We start from the raw sequence: 20,075 nt of genomic DNA, 5'->3' as shown, positions 1-20,075 counted from the left end.
GTCTAAGCAAGGTTCTATACAAGTTTAACATAACTTCTTTGCTTTTCAACTCTATCCCTCTAGAAATGAATCCTAGTGTTTGATTTGTCTTTTTATGACCTGATTAACCTGGGTCGTTACTTTTAGTAATTTGTGTATCTGTACCACTAGATCCCTTTGCTCCTCTATCCCGTTTAGACTCTTATTATCCAAGCAGTGTGTGACCTCCTGATTCTTCATTCTGCAAGTTTATTAATGCCCTCTTGCATTCTGATGCTTTCTTCCTTTGTATTAACTAAATCCCCCAAGTTGGTGTCGTCCACAAATTTTGGAATTGTACTTCCGATTCCCGAATCCAAATCGTTAATGTAAATTGTGAAGAACAGTGGTCCCAGCAACTGGAACTCCACTTCCCACCTTTTGCCAGTCTGAGTAGCGACTCTTCACCTCTATTCTCGGCTTTCAGTTTTGTAGCCAACTTACTATCCATTCTGCCACCTGATCCTGACTCCACGTGCTCTGAACTTAGCCATGAGTCTACAATGTGGTACATTATAGAAGGCCTTCGGAAAATCCAAATATATCACATCTACTGCATTAAACTTGTCTACACTTTCTGTTCCTTCTTCAAAGATTTCAATCAGGTTGGTCCTGTCCTTTGGGTTATCAGATTAAGCCTTGGCCGGTTTACTTGCTCTTGAAGCTCACAATGCTGGTTTTCTTCGGCAGCAGCACGGCCTGGATATCAGACAACACCTTGAGCGATGGTCACCCGTCCCAGCAGCTTGTTGAGCTCCTCGTCGTTGCGGATGGCCAGCTGCAGGTGTCTGGGGATGAGGCGGGTCTTCTTGTTGTCCCGGGCCGCTTTGCCGGGCAGCTCGAGGATTTCAGCCGTCAGATACTCGATGCACAGCAGCCAGATAGACCGGGGCTCCGGCACCCACACGTTCAGCATAGTTCCCCTTTCGCAGGAGCCTGTGAACACGGGCAACAGGGAACTGCAGTCCGCCCCGGGATGAGCGAAACTTGGCCTTGGACAGAGCTTTACCGCCTGTTTTTCATCTTCCAGACATTTCCACAATCTCACAAACACTTTCACAAAGAATGAAGAAATCCTCCCGCACTCTCCCTTCTTTTACCTTCTGGAGGAGTACAGTGGGGGCACTTGTGATGGGTCTCTCTCAGAGTGTTTACACTGCCCGCTCACCCTCACTGATATTCTATCTTTGAACTGCTGTAATATTGTCCTTTAGTAATATTGCTGCTCCCCCTCCTTTCCCTGTCCTTTCTAAAGATCTTATAGACTTGAATATTAAGCTGCCATTCCTGTCCAGTTGGTGGTCAGGTCTCTGTAATGATTTAATGGAATTATTTAACTTTACTCAATGGCTGATGTGAGCTGTGGTAAAATGTATTTCCAGCTGGTCAAGTATTGCAGGTATCGACTGTCTCTTCAGTCCGATATCAGGTGAAGAATTACTGGCTGGTGTGGAATTTCCATTGATTGGGGGTTGGTGAAATCTACTGGGCAGAAACAGGAACTGCAACAGAGCGAGAAAGGATCCGTCAGAAACCAGTTCAAATGAAGAACATAATCCAACAGCCTGCAGTGTCTGGTCAGGATCTGATGTTTGGGAACTATTTTATTGTTGATTATTTTTAGCGATGGTGGTACAGTGGTGAGCATAGCTGCCTTCTAAGCCAATTGGTCCCGGTTCGATTCCCAGCCATCGCAGTTAAGTGTTCTTGTTAGTTTATTTCGATCAGAAACTCTTAAGTTTACAATTGAATTTGATGCAATTCAGTTGTATATTGTTTCCAAAACATAATCGGGTGTAATTATCGTAAAATGTTTTCAACCTTCATTTCTTTTCCATATGGAAGGAAAAGAGGAAAAACATGCTGGAAATACTGAGTTACCAAGGGTCGAATGAGAGTGAGGAAGGGACATGATATGTTCGCCTTTATTGTAAGGGTGTTGGAATATAAGAGTAAGGAGGTCTTGCTGCAATTGTAGTATGAGGAAATATTGTGTAAAATTGGCCAATATTCGGTGGAGTTTAGAAGAATGAGAGTCGATCGCATTGAAATGTGTAAAATTCTTAGACGGCTTGACAGGGTAGATGCTGAGAGTCTGATTCCCCTGGCTGGAGAGTCAAGAACTAGAGCTCATCGTCTCAAGATAAGGGGTCGGCCATTTAGGACCGACATGAGGAAACATTTCTTCACTCAAATGATTGTGAATCTTTGGAATTCTCTACACCCCAGAGGGCTGTGGATGCTCAGTCGTTGAGTTGTATTGAAAGCTGAGATCGATAGATTTTTGGACTCTTGGGGAATCAAGGGAAATGGGGATCGGGCGGGAAAGTGGAGTTGAGATCGAAGATCAGCCATGATCTTATTGAATGGCGGAGCAGGCTCGATGGGACATATGGCCTATTCTGCTGCTTTTCTTATGTTCTTATGTAAAGAGTTTTATTTCCAAGTGTGCTGACGACAATAATTTCGGTAGCACAGTAAACATTGTAGATGGGAGCAGACATTTGCAAAGGGACATTGATAGATTAAGTGAGTGGGTGAAACTGTGGCAGATGGAGTTCAACGTGGGGAAGTGTGAGGTTATCCCTTTGGACCATAAAACGATAGATCAGTGTATTTTCTAAATGGCAAGAAGCTAGGAACTGTGGGGGAGGATAGAGATTTAGGGGGTCCAATACAGAAATCACTAAAAGTGATCACTAATTCATGAAAACAATGTTAAAATGGAGATTAAATTTTGATCTTTATCTCAAGTGAATTGGAAAAAAAGCAGTGGAAGTTATGTCACCGTTATACAGAGCTCTGGTTAGGCATCATTTAGAGTTCCGTGCTCAGTTCTGGGCACCGCACTCTCTCTAATGGCTTGGAATGAGAAGGGGTTTTTCATTAAAGGAAGCTCACTGAAGTACAGGGTTTTTGAAGAGTTATGATCAGAAATGGGAGCGGAGCTCATTTCCTGCTTCACACTGTTACAACACATTGAGGAGAACAGCATCAATGAAGATAAAGGGAATGAAATGAAATGTGTCACACAGTTACATCTCGCTGCTCTGTCTGACCATTTTAGTCGCTACTTCCCTGCAGAGGGATTTGAAAATTTGAAGGAAAAGCGTTGGGTGAAAGATCCTTTTGCTTTGGGAAATCCTGAATCAATAATGAGGCTAAACTTGATGCCTGAGCAAGAAAACGAGCCGGTGCGACTCACCTGTGAACACATTGAAAACACGCCACAAGTCATTCAGATTGTCATCTTTTTGGATCAGTGCTTTCAAAGAGTATCCTCTGTTATGATTCGTGTTCTGTTGTTGCTGCCGTTCACAACAACCTACCTGTGCGAAATGGGATTTTCGACTTTGACAAGGTTAAAAACAAGAGAAAGAAACTCAACAGCGCACCTGATATGCGTGAAGCACTTTCATCCTGTGATTCAGATTGGAACGAGATCATGACCAACTGACAGACCCACCCCTCACATTAAGGAAGTGAAACTCAACCTGATCTTCTTTTACTGTATTTATACTGTATTTAAAATGTTTTTCAAGCAACGTCGATGTCTAATTTTAATTATTACTTGAAGTGAATTGAAGAGCGAGCATGGACTGACCTTTATTGGGATTTGACGAAAACTCCAGTCTGAAGTTATTATTGTTTGGGGTCTTGGGGGAAGTGTTTTTCTTCCACTGGGTCACGAGAAAAATAGTTTGATAAACTCTGTTCTACATTGTACGGTCAGTGTCTGTTCAGCAAACCCGCTCTGAATTCCTCAGTCTGTTTTTCCAGAAACGGTCTGTGGGTGACGCGGGCAACAGAACATTGACCCACAACCTGCGACTAATGGCGTCCGGAGAGCCCACAATCCAACGCGCCGCAGAAACACCTCTATCTCTCCAAGGCGCTGATTTATCCGGCCGGCTGCCCTTGCCGCGCCTGCGCGCTGCGCCCCTTCGAATGGAGATAGACCGGATTCTACCGCGCGCGACATTCTGGGTAAGGTCATCCGCCATTGTAAACCCATCTCGCTGATAATTCTGTGATGGGGTTTAGAAGGACGAGGTTCATCCAATCAAAAGCAAAATAATGCGGATGCTGGAAATGTGAAATATAAAGAGAAAATGCTGGAAATCCTCAGCAAGTGGAGAAAATCATCCTCAGGTTTCTGGTTGGAACTAGCAAACGTGCTTTTGGACGAAGCAGAAATTAGCTCAAGGCCGTTCTCCTAACTTTACAGACAGCCTACAGCTTAACATGTTGGTGCTGAGGCACAGGAAACCTCTTTTCCTTTCTCAAACCTAAAAGCTTTCTGTGTCTGCCCGAACACGGCTGTTTTGCTCGAGCACTTGCCTCTGCTCACCAGCAGGGAGTGCCTTTGAGTAACAACACGTCAAACCGCTTTCAGGACAAAAAGTCTTCCATCAGTCAACCAGACAGACAGGGCTCTCGCTGCTCCCTCAAGCTGGAGGCGGCTGTTCCTTCCCGGTGACCTCGTCTGCCTTCCGCAGGCTCGGGCTCTTCTCAGCATCATTCACGATTACTGGGGCTTCCCGTTCACCGATTGGAGCAAAGTATTGATTGTATTCAGGGAGGGGCTAACCCAAGGCAAGATTTTTCTACTGGTCATGGAGGTGCTTGGAGGCGAGTTCAAAGCAGCTACTGTGAAGGGCAGGTACCGAGTAAATCTCCGTCAGGCCCACGTGACTGCACGAGTCGGGGTGTTCAAAACGGTGAACAATCAAGAAACAGAAGGATCTTTGCTGCTTCCCTTCGATCGCTCAGCTGGTAGAACAGAGGACGATGGTGGAAAACAATGGAGAATCACCCTTAGGTTGCAGGTTGAATTCCGTCTCCAAGTAGCGAATGTGATTTTGGAATAAGCAGCATTTTGATCAAGGCCGCTTCCTGTGGCTTCCCGTTCTGCTGTTGCTCAATACCGTGGATTGGAGCAAAGTATTGAATATATTCAGGGAGGGGGCAATTCGTGGCGCTGCCTGGAGGCGAGTGTGAAGTGATTATTGTGAAGCGTAATTTAGCGCCCGGAGTTAGCTGAAATGGTAGAACGCTCACTTAGCATGTGAGAAGCAATGGAATCGATCCTCGTATTCTCCACTCAATTATTTACCTCAGGTAATTGTCCCGAAACAAAAATGGTGCCAGTTTTCAGCAAATCCAGAACCCACATGAATCCTCAGCTTCGATAAAGAGAGGTCAATAGGCAGGAAACCTTTCGGTGTGCTGCAGTGAGCAAAAGTTTTTGATTTTGTTGTTTCGCAAAGATGGAAAGATGAAGTGAGACATGGAAAAAAGCTTCACAGGTCCTGATATCTTTTCTGTGGATTGAACTCAGGATTTACAAAGTTAATAAAACTAATGCACTCCGTGCTGTGTGAAGAGCGCACGAATGGTGGAGACTGCCAGGCAGCACTGCCAATTAGTTCAGTTTGCAAGCTATCTTAAGTCATAAAGTAATGGACAGTTTGCAAAAACAATCCAGTCAGGGAGGAGTTGACCAGACAATCTTCTGGTTTGTCAATAGACACGATATCCACTGCTCCACTGGTCTCGGGTGTGCAGAGAAAGTAAGAGCTCACACTCCCACAGCGCTGCGGTATGAGCAGGAAACGAGTCAGTCTCGGTCATGCACATGTGACTCCACGAGTCCGGGAGTGTCAAAAGGCGCACATAGAACATTTACCAAAGAGAGCAATCTTGGCTGCTTCCCTTCGATCGTTCAGCTAGTACAGCGGAGGACTGCAATACAATGAACAGAGAAAAGTCATCCTTAGGTTTCTGGTTGGAACTAGCGAACGTGCTTTTGGAGTAAGCAGAAATTAGCTCAAGGCCGTTTTCTTTACTTTACAGACAGCCAAAAGCTTAACATGTTGGCGCTGAGGCACGGGAGACCTCCTTTCCTTTCTTGAACCTGAAAGCTTTTTGTGTCTGCCCGAAAACGGCTGTTTTGCTCTAGCATTTGCCTCTGCTCACCAGCAGGGAGTGCCTTTGAGTAACAACACGTCAAACCGCACTCACTTTCAGGCAAATCAGCCTTCGATCGGTCAGTCAGACAGACAGACAGAGCTCTCGCTGTTTCCTCAAGCTCGGGCTGCTGTTCTTTTCCGATGACCTCGTCTGCCTTCCGCAGGCTCGGGCTCTTCTCGGCATCATTCACGATTACTGTGCCTTCCCGTTCTGCGGTTGCTCACTTGCGAATACTCGATACCGCGGATTGGAACCAAGTATTGAAAAAATTCAGGGAGGTGGCAATTCGTGGCGCTGTTTGGAGGCGAGTGTTAACCGACTATTGTGAAGGGCAAGTGAACTCGTTAAGTAGGGGAATGAGCTCAAATGGTAGAGCGCTCGCTTTGCATGCGAGAAGTAGCGGGATCGATGCCCGCATTCTCCACTCACTTTTTTACCTTGGGGAATTGTCCCGAAACAAAAATAGTGTCAGTTTTCAGCAAATCCAGAACCCACGTCAATCCTCAGCTTCGATAAATCGAGATCAATGAGCAGCAAATCTTTAGGTGTGCTGCAGTCAGCAAAAGTTTTTGATTTTGGTGTTTAGCAAAGATGGAAAGATGAAGTGAGACATGGAAAAAAGCTTCACAGGTCCTGATATCTTTTCTGTGGATTGAACTCAGGATTTACAAAGTTAATAAAACTAATGCACTCCCTGCTGTGTGAAAAGCGCACGAACGGTGGAGACTGCCAGGCAGCATTACCAATAAGGTAAGTTTGCAAGCTATCTATAGTCATAAAGTAATGGACAGTTGGCAAAAACAATCCAGTCAGGTAGGAGTTGTCCAGACAATCTTCTGATTTGTCATTAGACACGAAATCCACTGCTCCACTGGTCTCGGGTGTGCAGAGAAAGTAGCAGCTCATACTGCCACAGCGCTGCGGTATGAGCAGGAAATGAGTCAGTCCCGGTCATGCACACGTGACTCCACGAGTCCGGGAGTGTCAAAAGGCGCACAGTGAATATTGACCAAAGAGAGCAATCTTGGCTGCTTCCCTTCGATCGTTCAGCTAGTACAGCGGAGGACTGCAATACAATTAACAGAGAAAAGTCATCCTTAGGTTTCTGGTTGGAACTAGCGAACGTGCTTTTGGAGTAAGCAGAAATTAGCTCAAGGCCGTTTTCTTTACTTTACAGACAGCCTACAGCTTAACATGTTGGCGCTGAGGCACAGGAGACCTCCTTTCCTTTCTGAAACCTGAAAGCTTTTTGTGTCTGCCCGAAAACGGCTGTTTTGCTCGAGCACTTGCCTCTGCTCACCAGCAGGGCGTACCTTTGAATAACAACACGTCAAACCGCACTCACTTTCAGGCAAATCAGCCTTCCATCAGTCAGACAGACCGACAGACAGACAGAGCTCTCGCTGTTTCCTCAAGCTCGGGCTGCTGTTCTTTTCCGATGACCTCGTCTGCGTTCCGCAGGCTCGGGCTCTTCTCGGCATCATTCACGATTACTGTGCCTTCCCGTTCTGCGGTTGCTCACTTGCGAATACTCGATACCGCGGATTGGAACAAAGTATTGAAAAAATTCAGGGAGGTGGCAATTCGTGGCGCTGTTTGGAGGCGAGTGTGAAGCGACTATTGTGAAGGGCAACTGGTCTCGCTAAGCAGAGGAATTAGCTCAAATGGTAGAGCGCTCGCTTAGCATGCGAGAAGTAGCGGGATCGATGCCCGCATTCTCCACTCACTTTTTTACCTTGGGGAATTGTCCCGAAACAAAAATGGTGTCAGTTTTCAGCAAATCAAGAACCCACGTCAATCCTCAGCTTCGATGAATGGAGGTCAAGGAGCAGTCAATCTTTTGGTGTGCTGCAGTCGTCAAAAGTTTTTGATTTTAGTGTTTAGCAAAGATGGAAAGATGAAGTGAGACATGGAAAAAAGCTTCACAGGCCCTGATATCTTTTCTGTGGATTGAACTCAGGATTTACAAAGTTAATAAAACTAATATACTCCCTGCTGTGTGAAAAGCGCACGAACGGTGGAAACTGCCAGGCAGCACTGCCAATTAGGTTAGTTTGCAAGCTATCTAAAGTCATAAAGTGATGGACAGTTGGCAAAAAACAATCCAGTCAGCTAGGAGTTGTCCAGACAATCTTCTGATTTGTCATTAGACACGATATCCACTGCTGCACGGTGTGCAGAGAAAGTAGCAGCTCACACTGCCACAGCGCTGCGGTCTGAGCAGGAAATGAGTCAGTCTCGGTCATGCACACGTGACTCCACGAGTCCGGGAGTGTCAAAAGGCGCACAGTGAATATTTACCAAAGAGAGCAATCCTGGCTGCTTCCCTTCGTACAGCGGAGGACTGCAATACAATTATCAGATAAAAGTCATCCTTAGGTTTTTGGTTGGAACTAGCGAACGTGCTTTTGGAGTAAGCAGAAATTAGCTCAAGGCCGTTTTCTTTACTTTGCAGACAGCCTACAGCTTAACATGTTGGCGCTGAGGCACAGGAGACCTCCTTTCCTTTCTGAAACCTGAAAGCTTTTTGTGTCTGCCCGAAAACGGCTGTTTTGCTCTAGCATTTGCCTCTGCTCACCAGCAGGGAGTGCCTTTGAGTAACAACACGTCAAACCGCACTCACTTTCAGGCAAATCAGCCTTCGATCGGTCAGTCAGACAGACAGACAGAGCTCTCGCTGTTTCCTCAAGCTCGGGCTGCTGTTGTTTTCCGATGACCTCGTCTGCGTATCGCAGGCTCGGGCTCTTCTCGGCATCATTTACGTTTACTGTGCCTTCCCGTTCTGCGGTTGCTCACTTGCGAATACTCGATACCGCGGATTGGAACAAAGTATTGAAAAAATTCAGGGAGGTGGCAATTCGTGGCGCTGTTTGGAGGCGAGTGTGAAGCGACTATTGTGAAGGGCAATTGGTTTCGCTAAGCAGGGGAATTAGCTCAAATGGTAGAGCGCTCGCTGAGCATGCGAGACGTAGCGGGATCGATGCCCGCATTCTCCACTCACTTCTTTTACCTTGGGGAATTGTCCCGAAACAAAAATGGTGTCAGTTTTCAGCAAATCGAGAACCCACGTCAATCCTCAGCTTCGATGAATAGAGGTCAAGGAGCAGTCAATCTTTTGGTGTGCTGCAGTAAGCAAAAGTTTTTGATTTTAGTGTTTAGCAAAGATGGGAAGATGAAGTGAGACATGGAAAAAAGCTTCACAGGTCCTGATATCTTTTCTGCGGATTGAACTCAGGATTTACAAAGTTAATAAAACTAATGCACTCCCTGCTGTGTGAAAAGCGCACGAACGGTGGAGACTGCCAGGCAGCATTACCAATAAGGTAAGTTTGCAAGCTATCTATAGTCATAAAGTAATGGACAGTTGCCAAAAACAATCCAGTCAGGTAGGAGTTGTCCAGACAATCTTCTGATTTGTCATTAGACACGATATCCACTGCTCCACTGGTCTCGGGTGTGCAGAGAAAGTAGCAGCTCATACTGCCACAGCGCTGCGGGATGAGCAGGAAATGAGTCAGTCTCAGTCATGCACACGTGACTCCACGAGTCCGGGAGTGTCAAAAGGCGCACAGTGAATATTGACCAAAGAGAGCAATCTTGGCTGCTTCCCTTCGATCGTTCAGCTAGTACAGCGGAGGACTGCAATACAATTAACAGAGAAAAGTCATCCTTAGGTTTCTGGTTGGAACTAGCGAACGTGCTTTTGGAGTAAGCAGAAATTAGCTCAAGGCCGTTTTCTTTACTTTACAGACAGCCAAAAGCTTAACATGTTGGCGCTGAGGCACAGGAGACCTCCTTTCCTTTCTGAAACCTGAAAGCTTTTTGTGTCTGCCCGAAAACGGCTGTTTTGCTCGAGCACTTGCCTCTGCTCACCAGCAGGGCGTACCTTTGAATAACAACACGTCAAACCGCACTCACTTTCAGGCAAATCAGCCTTCCATCAGTCAGACAGACCGACAGACAGACAGAGCTCTCGCTGTTTCCTCAAGCTCGGGCTGCTGTTCTTTTCCGATGACCTCGTCTGCGTTCCGCAGGCTCGGGCTCTTCTCGGCATCATTCACGATTACTGTGCCTTCCCGTTCTGCGGTTGCTCACTTGCGAATACTCGATACCGCGGATTGGAACAAAGTATTGAAAAAATTCAGGGAGGTGGCAATTCGTGGCGCTGTTTGGAGGCGAGTGTGAAGCGACTATTGTGAAAGGCAATTGGCCTCGCTAAGCATGGGAATTAGCTCAAATGGTAGAGCGCTCGCTTAGCATGCGAGAAGTAGCGGGATCGATGCCCGCATTCTCCACTCACTTTTTTACCTTGGGGAATTGTCCCGAAACAAAAATGGTGTCAGTTTTCAGCAAATCAAGAACCCACGTCAATCCTCAGCTTCGATGAATAGAGGTCAAGGAGCAGTCAATCTTTTGGTGTGCTGCAGTAAGCAAAAGTTTTTGATTTTAGTGTTTAGCAAAGATGGAAAGATGAAGTGAGACATGGAAAAAAGCTTCACAGGCCCTGATATCTTTTCTGTGGATTGAACTCAGGATTTACAAAGTTAATAAAACTAATATACTCCCTGCTGTGTGAAAAGCGCACGAACGGTGGAAACTGCCAGGCAGCACTGCCAATTAGGTTAGTTTGCAAGCTATCTAAAGTCATAAAGTGATGGACAGTTGGCAAAAAACAATCCAGTCAGCCAGGAGTTGTCCAGACAATCTTCTGATTTGTCATTAGACACGATATCCACTGCTGCACGGTGTGCAGAGAAAGTAGCAGCTCACACTGCCACAGCGCTGCGGTCTGAGCAGGAAATGAGTCAGTCTCGGTCATGCACACGTGACTCCACGAGTCCGGGAGTGTCAAAAGGCGCACAGTGAATATTGACCAAAGAGAGCAATCCTGGCTGCTTCCCTTCCTGCAGCGGAGGACTGCAATACAATTATCAGATAAAAGTCATCCTTAGGTTTTTGGTTGGAACTAGCGAACGTGCTTTTGGAGTAAGCAGAAATTAGCTCAAGGCCGTTTTCTTTACTTTACAGACAGCCTACAGCTTAACATGTTGGCGCTGAGGCACAGGAGACCTCCTTTCCTTTCTGAAACCTGAAAGCTTTTTGTGTCTGCCCGAAAACGGCTGTTTTGCTCTAGCATTTGCCTCTGCTCACCAGCAGGGAGTGCCTTTGAGTAACAACACGTCAAACCGCACTCACTTTCAGGCAAATCAGCCTTCGATCGGTCAGTCAGACAGACAGACAGAGCTCTCGCTGTTTCCTCAAGCTCGGGCTGCTGTTCTTTTCCGATGACCTCGTCTGCCTTCCGCAGGCTCGGACTCTTCTCGGCATCATTCACGATTACTGTGCCTTCCCGTTCTGCGGTTGCTCACTTGCGAATACTCGATACCGCGGATTGGAACAAAGTATTGAAAAAATTCAGGGAGGTGGCAATTCGTGGCGCTGTTTGGAGGCGAGTGTGAAGCGACTATTGTGAAGGGCAACTGGTCTCGCTAAGCAGGGGAATTAGCTCAAATGGTAGAGCGCTCGCTTAGCATGCGAGAAGTAGCGGGATCGATGCCCGCATTCTCCACTCACTTTTTTACCTTGGGGAATTGTCCCGAAACAAAAATGGTGTCAGTTTTCAGCAAATCAAGAACCCACGTCAATCCTCAGCTTCGATGAATGGAGGTCAAGGAGCAGTCAATCTTTTGGTGTGCTGCAGTCGTCAAAAGTTTTTGATTTTAGTGTTTAGCAAAGATGGAAAGATGAAGTGAGACATGGAAAAAAGCTTCACAGGCCCTGATATCTTTTCTGTGGATTGAACTCAGGATTTACAAAGTTAATAAAACTAATATACTCCCTGCTGTGTGAAAAGCGCACGAACGGTGGAAACTGCCAGGCAGCACTGCCAATTAGGTTAGTTTGCAAGCTATCTAAAGTCATAAAGTGATGGACAGTTGGCAAAAAACAATCCAGTCAGCTAGGAGTTGTCCAGACAATCTTCTGATTTGTCATTAGACACGATATCCACTGCTGCACGGTGTGCAGAGAAAGTAGCAGCTCACACTGCCACAGCGCTGCGGTCTGAGCAAGAAATGAGTCAGTCTCGGTCATGCACACGTGACTCCACGAGTCCGGGAGTGTCAAAAGGCGCACAGTGAATATTTACCAAAGAGAGCAATCCTGGCTGCTTCCCTTCGTACAGCGGAGGACTGCAATACAATTATCAGATAAAAGTCATCCTTAGGTTTTTGGTTGGAACTAGCGAACGTGCTTTTGGAGTAAGCAGAAATTAGCTCAAGGCCGTTTTCTTTACTTTGCAGACAGCCTACAGCTTAACATGTTGGCGCTGAGGCACAGGAGACCTCCTTTCCTTTCTGAAACCTGAAAGCTTTTTGTGTCTGCCCGAAAACGGCTGTTTTGCTCTAGCATTTGCCTCTGCTCACCAGCAGGGAGTGCCTTTGAGTAACAACACGTCAAACCGCACTCACTTTCAGGCAAATCAGCCTTCGATCGGTCAGTCAGACAGACAGACAGAGCTCTCGCTGTTTCCTCAAGCTCGGGCTGCTGTTGTTTTCCGATGACCTCGTCTGCGTATCGCAGGCTCGGGCTCTTCTCGGCATCATTTACGTTTACTGTGCCTTCCCGTTCTGCGGTTGCTCACTTGCGAATACTCGATACCGCGGATTGGAACAAAGTATTGAAAAAATTCAGGGAGGTGGCAATTCGTGGCGCTGTTTGGAGGCGAGTGTGAAGCGACTATTGTGAAGGGCAATTGGTTTCGCTAAGCAGGGGAATTAGCTCAAATGGTAGAGCGCTCGCTGAGCATGCGAGACGTAGCGGGATCGATGCCCGCATTCTCCACTCACTTCTTTTACCTTGGGGAATTGTCCCGAAACAAAAATGGTGTCAGTTTTCAGCAAATCGAGAACCCACGTCAATCCTCAGCTTCGATGAATAGAGGTCAAGGAGCAGTCAATCTTTTGGTGTGCTGCAGTAAGCAAAAGTTTTTGATTTTAGTGTTTAGCAAAGATGGGAAGATGAAGTGAGACATGGAAAAAAGCTTCACAGGTCCTGATATCTTTTCTGCGGATTGAACTCAGGATTTACAAAGTTAATAAAACTAATGCACTCCCTGCTGTGTGAAAAGCGCACGAACGGTGGAGACTGCCAGGCAGCATTACCAATAAGGTAAGTTTGCAAGCTATCTATAGTCATAAAGTAATGGACAGTTGCCAAAAACAATCCAGTCAGGTAGGAGTTGTCCAGACAATCTTCTGATTTGTCATTAGACACGATATCCACTGCTCCACTGGTCTCGGGTGTGCAGAGAAAGTAGCAGCTCATACTGCCACAGCGCTGCGGGATGAGCAGGAAATGAGTCAGTCTCAGTCATGCACACGTGACTCCACGAGTCCGGGAGTGTCAAAAGGCGCACAGTGAATATTGACCAAAGAGAGCAATCTTGGCTGCTTCCCTTCGATCGTTCAGCTAGTACAGCGGAGGACTGCAATACAATTAACAGAGAAAAGTCATCCTTAGGTTTCTGGTTGGAACTAGCGAACGTGCTTTTGGAGTAAGCAGAAATTAGCTCAAGGCCGTTTTCTTTACTTTACAGACAGCCAAAAGCTTAACATGTTGGCGCTGAGGCACAGGAGACCTCCTTTCCTTTCTGAAACCTGAAAGCTTTTTGTGTCTGCCCGAAAACGGCTGTTTTGCTCGAGCACTTGCCTCTGCTCACCAGCAGGGCGTACCTTTGAATAACAACACGTCAAACCGCACTCACTTTCAGGCAAATCAGCCTTCCATCAGTCAGACAGACCGACAGACAGACAGAGCTCTCGCTGTTTCCTCAAGCTCGGGCTGCTGTTCTTTTCCGATGACCTCGTCTGCGTTCCGCAGGCTCGGGCTCTTCTCGGCATCATTCACGATTACTGTGCCTTCCCGTTCTGCGGTTGCTCACTTGCGAATACTCGATACCGCGGATTGGAACAAAGTATTGAAAAAATTCAGGGAGGTGGCAATTCGTGGCGCTGTTTGGAGGCGAGTGTGAAGCGACTATTGTGAAAGGCAATTGGCCTCGTTAAGCAGGGGAATTAGCTCAAATGGTAGAGCGCTCGCTTAGCATGCGAGAAGTAGCGGGATCGATGCCCGCATTCTCCACTCACTTTTTTACCTTGGGGAATTGTCCCGAAACAAAAATGGTGTCAGTTTTCAGCAAATCAAGAACCCACGTCAATCCTCAGCTTCGATGAATAGAGGTCAAGGAGCAGTCAATCTTTTGGTGTGCTGCAGTAAGCAAAAGTTTTTGATTTTAGTGTTTAGCAAAGATGGAAAGATGAAGTGAGACATGGAAAAAAGCTTCACAGGCCCTGATATCTTTTCTGTGGATTGAACTCAGGATTTACAAAGTTAATAAAACTAATATACTCCCTGCTGTGTGAAAAGCGCACGAACGGTGGAAACTGCCAGGCAGCACTGCCAATTAGGTTAGTTTGCAAGCTATCTAAAGTCATAAAGTGATGGACAGTTGGCAAAAAACAATCCAGTCAGCCAGGAGTTGTCCAGACAATCTTCTGATTTGTCATTAGACACGATATCCACTGCTGCACGGTGTGCAGAGAAAGTAGCAGCTCACACTGCCACAGCGCTGCGGTCTGAGCAGGAAATGAGTCAGTCTCGGTCATGCACACGTGACTCCACGAGTCCGGGAGTGTCAAAAGGCGCACAGTGAATATTGACCAAAGAGAGCAATCCTGGCTGCTTCCCTTCCTGCAGCGGAGGACTGCAATACAATTATCAGATAAAAGTCATCCTTAGGTTTTTGGTTGGAACTAGCGAACGTGCTTTTGGAGTAAGCAGAAATTAGCTCAAGGCCGTTTTCTTTACTTTACAGACAGCCTACAGCTTAACATGTTGGCGCTGAGGCACAGGAGACCTCCTTTCCTTTCTGAAACCTGAAAGCTTTTTGTGTCTGCCCGAAAACGGCTGTTTTGCTCTAGCATTTGCCTCTGCTCACCAGCAGGGAGTGCCTTTGAGTAACAACACGTCAAACCGCACTCACTTTCAGGCAAATCAGCCTTCGATCGGTCAGTCAGACAGACAGACAGAGCTCTCGCTGTTTCCTCAAGCTCGGGCTGCTGTTCTTTTCCGATGACCTCGTCTGCCTTCCGCAGGCTCGGACTCTTCTCGGCATCATTCACGATTACTGTGCCTTCCCGTTCTGCGGTTGCTCACTTGCGAATACTCGATACCGCGGATTGGAACAAAGTATTGAAAAAATTCAGGGAGGTGGCAATTCGTGGCGCTGTTTGGAGGCGAGTGTTAAGCGACTATCGTGAAGGGCAAGTGGTCTCGCTAAGCAGGGGGATTAGCTCAAATAGTAGAGCGCTCGCTTTGCATGCGAGAAGTAGCGGGATCGATGCCCGCATTCTCCACTCACTTTTTTACCTTGGGGAATTGTCCCGAAACAAAAATGGTGTCAGTTTTCAGCAAATCCAGAACCCACGTCAATCCTCAGCTTCGATAAATCGAGATCAATGAGCAGCAAATCTTTAGGTGTGCTGCAGTCAGCAAAAGTTTTTGATTTTGGTGTTTAGCAAAGATGGAAAGATGAAGTGAGACATGGAAAAAAGCTTCACAGGTCCTGAAATCTTTTCTGTGGATTGAACTCAGGTTTACAAAGTTAATAAAACTAATGCACTCCCTGCTGTGTGAAAAGCGCACGAACGGTGGAGACTGCCAGGCAGCATTACCAATAAGGTAAGTTTGCAAGCTATCTATAGTCATAAAGTAATGGACAGTTGGCAAAAACAATCCAGTCAGGTAGGAGTTGTGCAGACAATCTTCTGATTTGTCATTCGACACGATATCCACTGTTCCACTGGTCTCGGTTGTGCAGAGAAAGTAGCAGCTCACACTGCCACAGCGCTGCGGGATGAGCAGGAAATGAGTCAGTCTCGGTCATGCACACGTGACACCACGAGTCCGGGAGTGTCAAAAGGCGCACTGTGAATATTTCCAAAGAGAGCAATCTTGGCTGCTTCCCTTCGATCCTTCAGCTGGTACAGCGGAGGACTGCAATACAATGAACAGTTAAAAGTTATTCTTAGGTTTCTGGTTGGAATTAGCGAACGTGCTTTTGGAGTAAGCAGAAACTAGCTCAAGGCCGTTTTGTTTACTTTACAGACAGCCAAAAGCTTAACATGTTGGCGCTGAGACACAGGAGACCTCCTTTCCTTTCTTCAACCATAAAGCTGTTTGAGTGTGCCCGAAAACGGCTGTTGTGCTCGAGCACTTGCCTCTGCTCACCAGCAGGGAGTCCCTTTGAGTAACAACACGTCAAACTCACTCACTTTCAAGCAAATTTGCATTCCATCAGTCAGTTCGACAGAGCTCTCGCTGTTTCCTCAAGCTCGGCCGGCTGTTCTTTTCCGATGACCTCGTCTGCCTTCCGCAGGCTCGGGCTCTTCTCAGCATCATTCACGATTACTGTGCATTCCCGTTCTGCTGTTGCTCACTTGCTGATGCTCAATACCGCGGATTGGAGCAAAGTGTTGAATTTATTCAGAGATGGGGCAATTCGTGGCGTGCTTTGAGGCGAGTGTTAAGCGATTATTGTGAAGGGCAACTCTCTGATCGCAACTGGGGAATTAGCTCAAATGGTAGAGTACTCGCTTAGCTTGTGAGAAAGAGCGGGATCTTTTCTGCACTCTTTCTAGTTTAATAATATCCTTTCTATAATAGGGTGACCAGAACTGTACACAGTATTCCAAGTGTGGCCTTACTGATGTCTTGTACAACTTCAACAAGACATCCCAACTCCTGCATTCAATGTTCTGACCAATGAAACCAAGCATGCTGAATGCCTTCTTCACCACCCTATCCACCTGTGACTCCACTTTCAAGGAGCTATGAACCTGTACTCCTAGATCTCTTTGTTCTATAACTCTCCCCAACGCCCTACCATTAACGGAGTAGGTCCTGGCCCGATTCGATCTACCAAAATGCATCACTTCACATTTATCTAAATTAAACTCCATCTGCCATTCATCGGCCCACTGGCCCAATTTATCAAGATCCCGTGGCAATCCTAGATAAATCTAAAGTCATAAAGTAATGGGCATTTTGCAAAAACAATCCAGCCAGGTAGGAGTTGACCAGACAATCTTCTGATTTGTTATTGGACATGGCGAGAGACTGGAAAGTACTGCAGTACAAAGGGATCTGGGGGTCCTAGTGCAAGAAAATCAAAAAGTTGGTATGCAGGTGCAGCAGGTGATCAAGAAAGCCAACGGAATGTTGGCTTTTATTGCTAGGGGGGTAGAATATAAAAACAAGGAGGTATTGCTGCAGTTATATAAGGTATTGGTGAGACCGCACCTGGAATACTGCATACAGTTTTGGTCTCCATACTTAAGAAAAGACATACTTAAGAAAAGACATACTTGCTCTCGAGGCAGTACAAAGAAGGTTCACTCGGTTAATCCCGGGGATGAGGGGGCGGACATATGAGGAGAGGTTGAGTAGATTGGGACTCTACTCATTGGAGTTCAGAAGAATGAGAGGCGATCTTATTGAAACATATAAGATTGTGAAGGGTCTTGATCGGGTGGATGCAGTAAGGATGTTCCCAAAGATGGGTGAAACTAGAACTAGGGGGCATAATCTTAGAATAAGGGGCTGCTCTTTCAAAACTGAGATGAGGAGAAACTTCTTCACTCAGAGGGTGGTAGGTCTGTGGAATTTGCTGCCCCAGGAAGCTGTGGAAGCTACATCATGAGATAAATTTAAAACAGAAATAAACAGTTTCCTAGAAGTAAAGGGAATTAGGGGTTATGGGGAGCGGGCAGGAAATTGGACATGAAGCTGAGTTCGGATCGGTCAATGCCCTGTGGGTGGCGGAGAGGGCCCAGGGGCTATGTGGCCGGGTCCTGCTCCGAATTCTTGTGTTCTTTAGATTTGTGGTTTGGGATCAGATCAGCCATGATCTTATTGAATGGCGGAGCAGGCTCGAGGGGCCGATTGGCCTACTTCTGCTCCAATTTCTTAAGTTCTTATGTTCTTATGTTATCCACTGCTCCACTGGCCCAGGGTGTGTAGAGTCAGTAGCAGCTCACACTCCCACAGCGCTGCGGTGTGAGCAGGTCCCTACTCAGGCTCGGTCATGCACCCGTGGCTCCACGGGTCACGGATTGCCAAAAGGCACAGGATGAACAATCAACAAAAAAAAAAGCGATTTGCTGCTTCCCTTCGATAGCTCAGCTGGTGGAAGCTGTAATTAAAAGTTAATTACTCTCTCAGCCAAGTCATCCTTAGATCACTGTTTCAATTCCGGTTTGAAGGAACGTGTCTGCTTTTGAATTAAGCAGCAATTAGCTCAAGGCCGCTCTTATTAAATTTCCAGGCAGCCGACAGCTCAACATGTCGACACCTCTTTTCCTTTCTCAAACCTTTTTCCTTTCTGTGTCGACCCGAACACGGCTGTTTTGGTCGAGCATTTGCCTCTGCTCACCAGCAGGGAGTGCTTTTGAGTAAAAACACGTCAAACCGCACTCATTGACAGGCAAAAAAAGTCTTCCATCAGTCAGTCAGTCAGACAGTGCTCTCGCTACGCCCTCAAGCTGGGGGCGGCTGTTCCTTTCCGCTGACCTCGTCTGTCTTCCGCAGACTCGGGCTCTTCTCAGCATCATTCACGATTACTGTGGCTTCCCGTTCTGCTGTTGCTCACTTGCTGATGCTCGATACCTCCGATTGGAGTAAAATATTTATTGTATTCTTGGAGGGGGCCAATCCAAGGCAAGATTGATCGTGGAGCCGCTTGGAGGCGAATGCAAAGCAGCTAATGTGAAGGGCAATTTACAAGAAACAACATCAAATATGGAATAAAGTGGGGAGTAGCAACATGGACACAGAATTGGATAAGGGACTGGAAACATCGATTAGTGGTAAACGGTTGTTTTTTGGACTGAAGGGAGATGTCGAGTGGTGTTCCCCAGGAGTCGGTGCTGGGACCACTGCTTTTCTTGATATATATTAATGACTTGAACTTGGGTGTATGGGGCACAATTTCAAAATTTGCAGGTGACACAAAACCTGTCAGGGTAATGAAGATTGAGGAGGATAGTGATGGACTTCAACAGGATATAGACAGGCTCATGGCATGGGCGGACACATGGCAAATGTAATTTAACACAGACAAATGCGAAGTGATGCATTTCGGTAGGATTAACGAGGAGAGACAATGTAAACTAGAGGGCACAATTCTAAAAGGGGTACAGGATCAGAGGGATTTGGAGGTACGTATGCACAAATCATTGAAGGTGGCAGGGCAGGTTTAGAAAGCGGTTAAAAAGCATACGGGTTCCTGGGCTTTATAAATAGAGGCATGGAGTACAAAAGTATGGAAGTCATGATGAACCTTTATAAAACACTGGTTCGGCCACAACTGGAGTATTGTGTCCAGTTCTGGACGCCGCACTTTAGGAAAGATGTGAAAGAGTGCAGAAGAGATTTACTAGAATGATTCCAGGGATGAGGGGCTTTAGTTACGTCGATAGACTGGAGAAGCTGAGGTTGTTCTCTTTGGAACAGAGATGTTTGTGAGGAGATTAGAAAGAGATATTCAAATTCCTGGAGGGTCTAGATAGAGCAGATAGAGAGAAACGCTTCCCGTTGGTGGAAGTGTCAAGGACCAGAGGACATAGATTAAATTTGATTGGCAAAAGAACCAAAAGTAACATGAGGAAAACCTTTTTACACAGCGAGTGGTTAGAATTTGGAATGCACTGCCGGAGGGGGTGATTCAATCATGGAAATGAACATATTTGCAGGGCTACGGGGATGGGGCGGGGAGTGGGACTGGCTGGATTGGTCTTGCATGGAGCCGGTGCGGACTCGATGGGCCGAATGGCCTCCTTCCGTGTGGGAACCTTCCGATGATTCTGGTCGAGTGCTCCCTGCGCAAGCGCGAGAATGCAGCATCGATTCTTCCTCCTGAGGGAGCTGTCCAGGACCGAGTATTGCCGACCGGCACACTCCAAGGTGCAGGAGAACACGCTGCTGGACTCACTGAAGCGAGGTGCGACGTCGCAACGGCTGTGTGT

The sequence above is a fragment of the Heptranchias perlo genome, unplaced genomic scaffold (genome assembly GCF_035084215.1).
Source record: "Heptranchias perlo isolate sHepPer1 unplaced genomic scaffold, sHepPer1.hap1 HAP1_SCAFFOLD_47, whole genome shotgun sequence".
NCBI classification, from domain to species: Eukaryota; Metazoa; Chordata; class Chondrichthyes; order Hexanchiformes; family Hexanchidae; genus Heptranchias; species Heptranchias perlo.
This window is presented reverse-complemented; position numbering follows the sequence as displayed.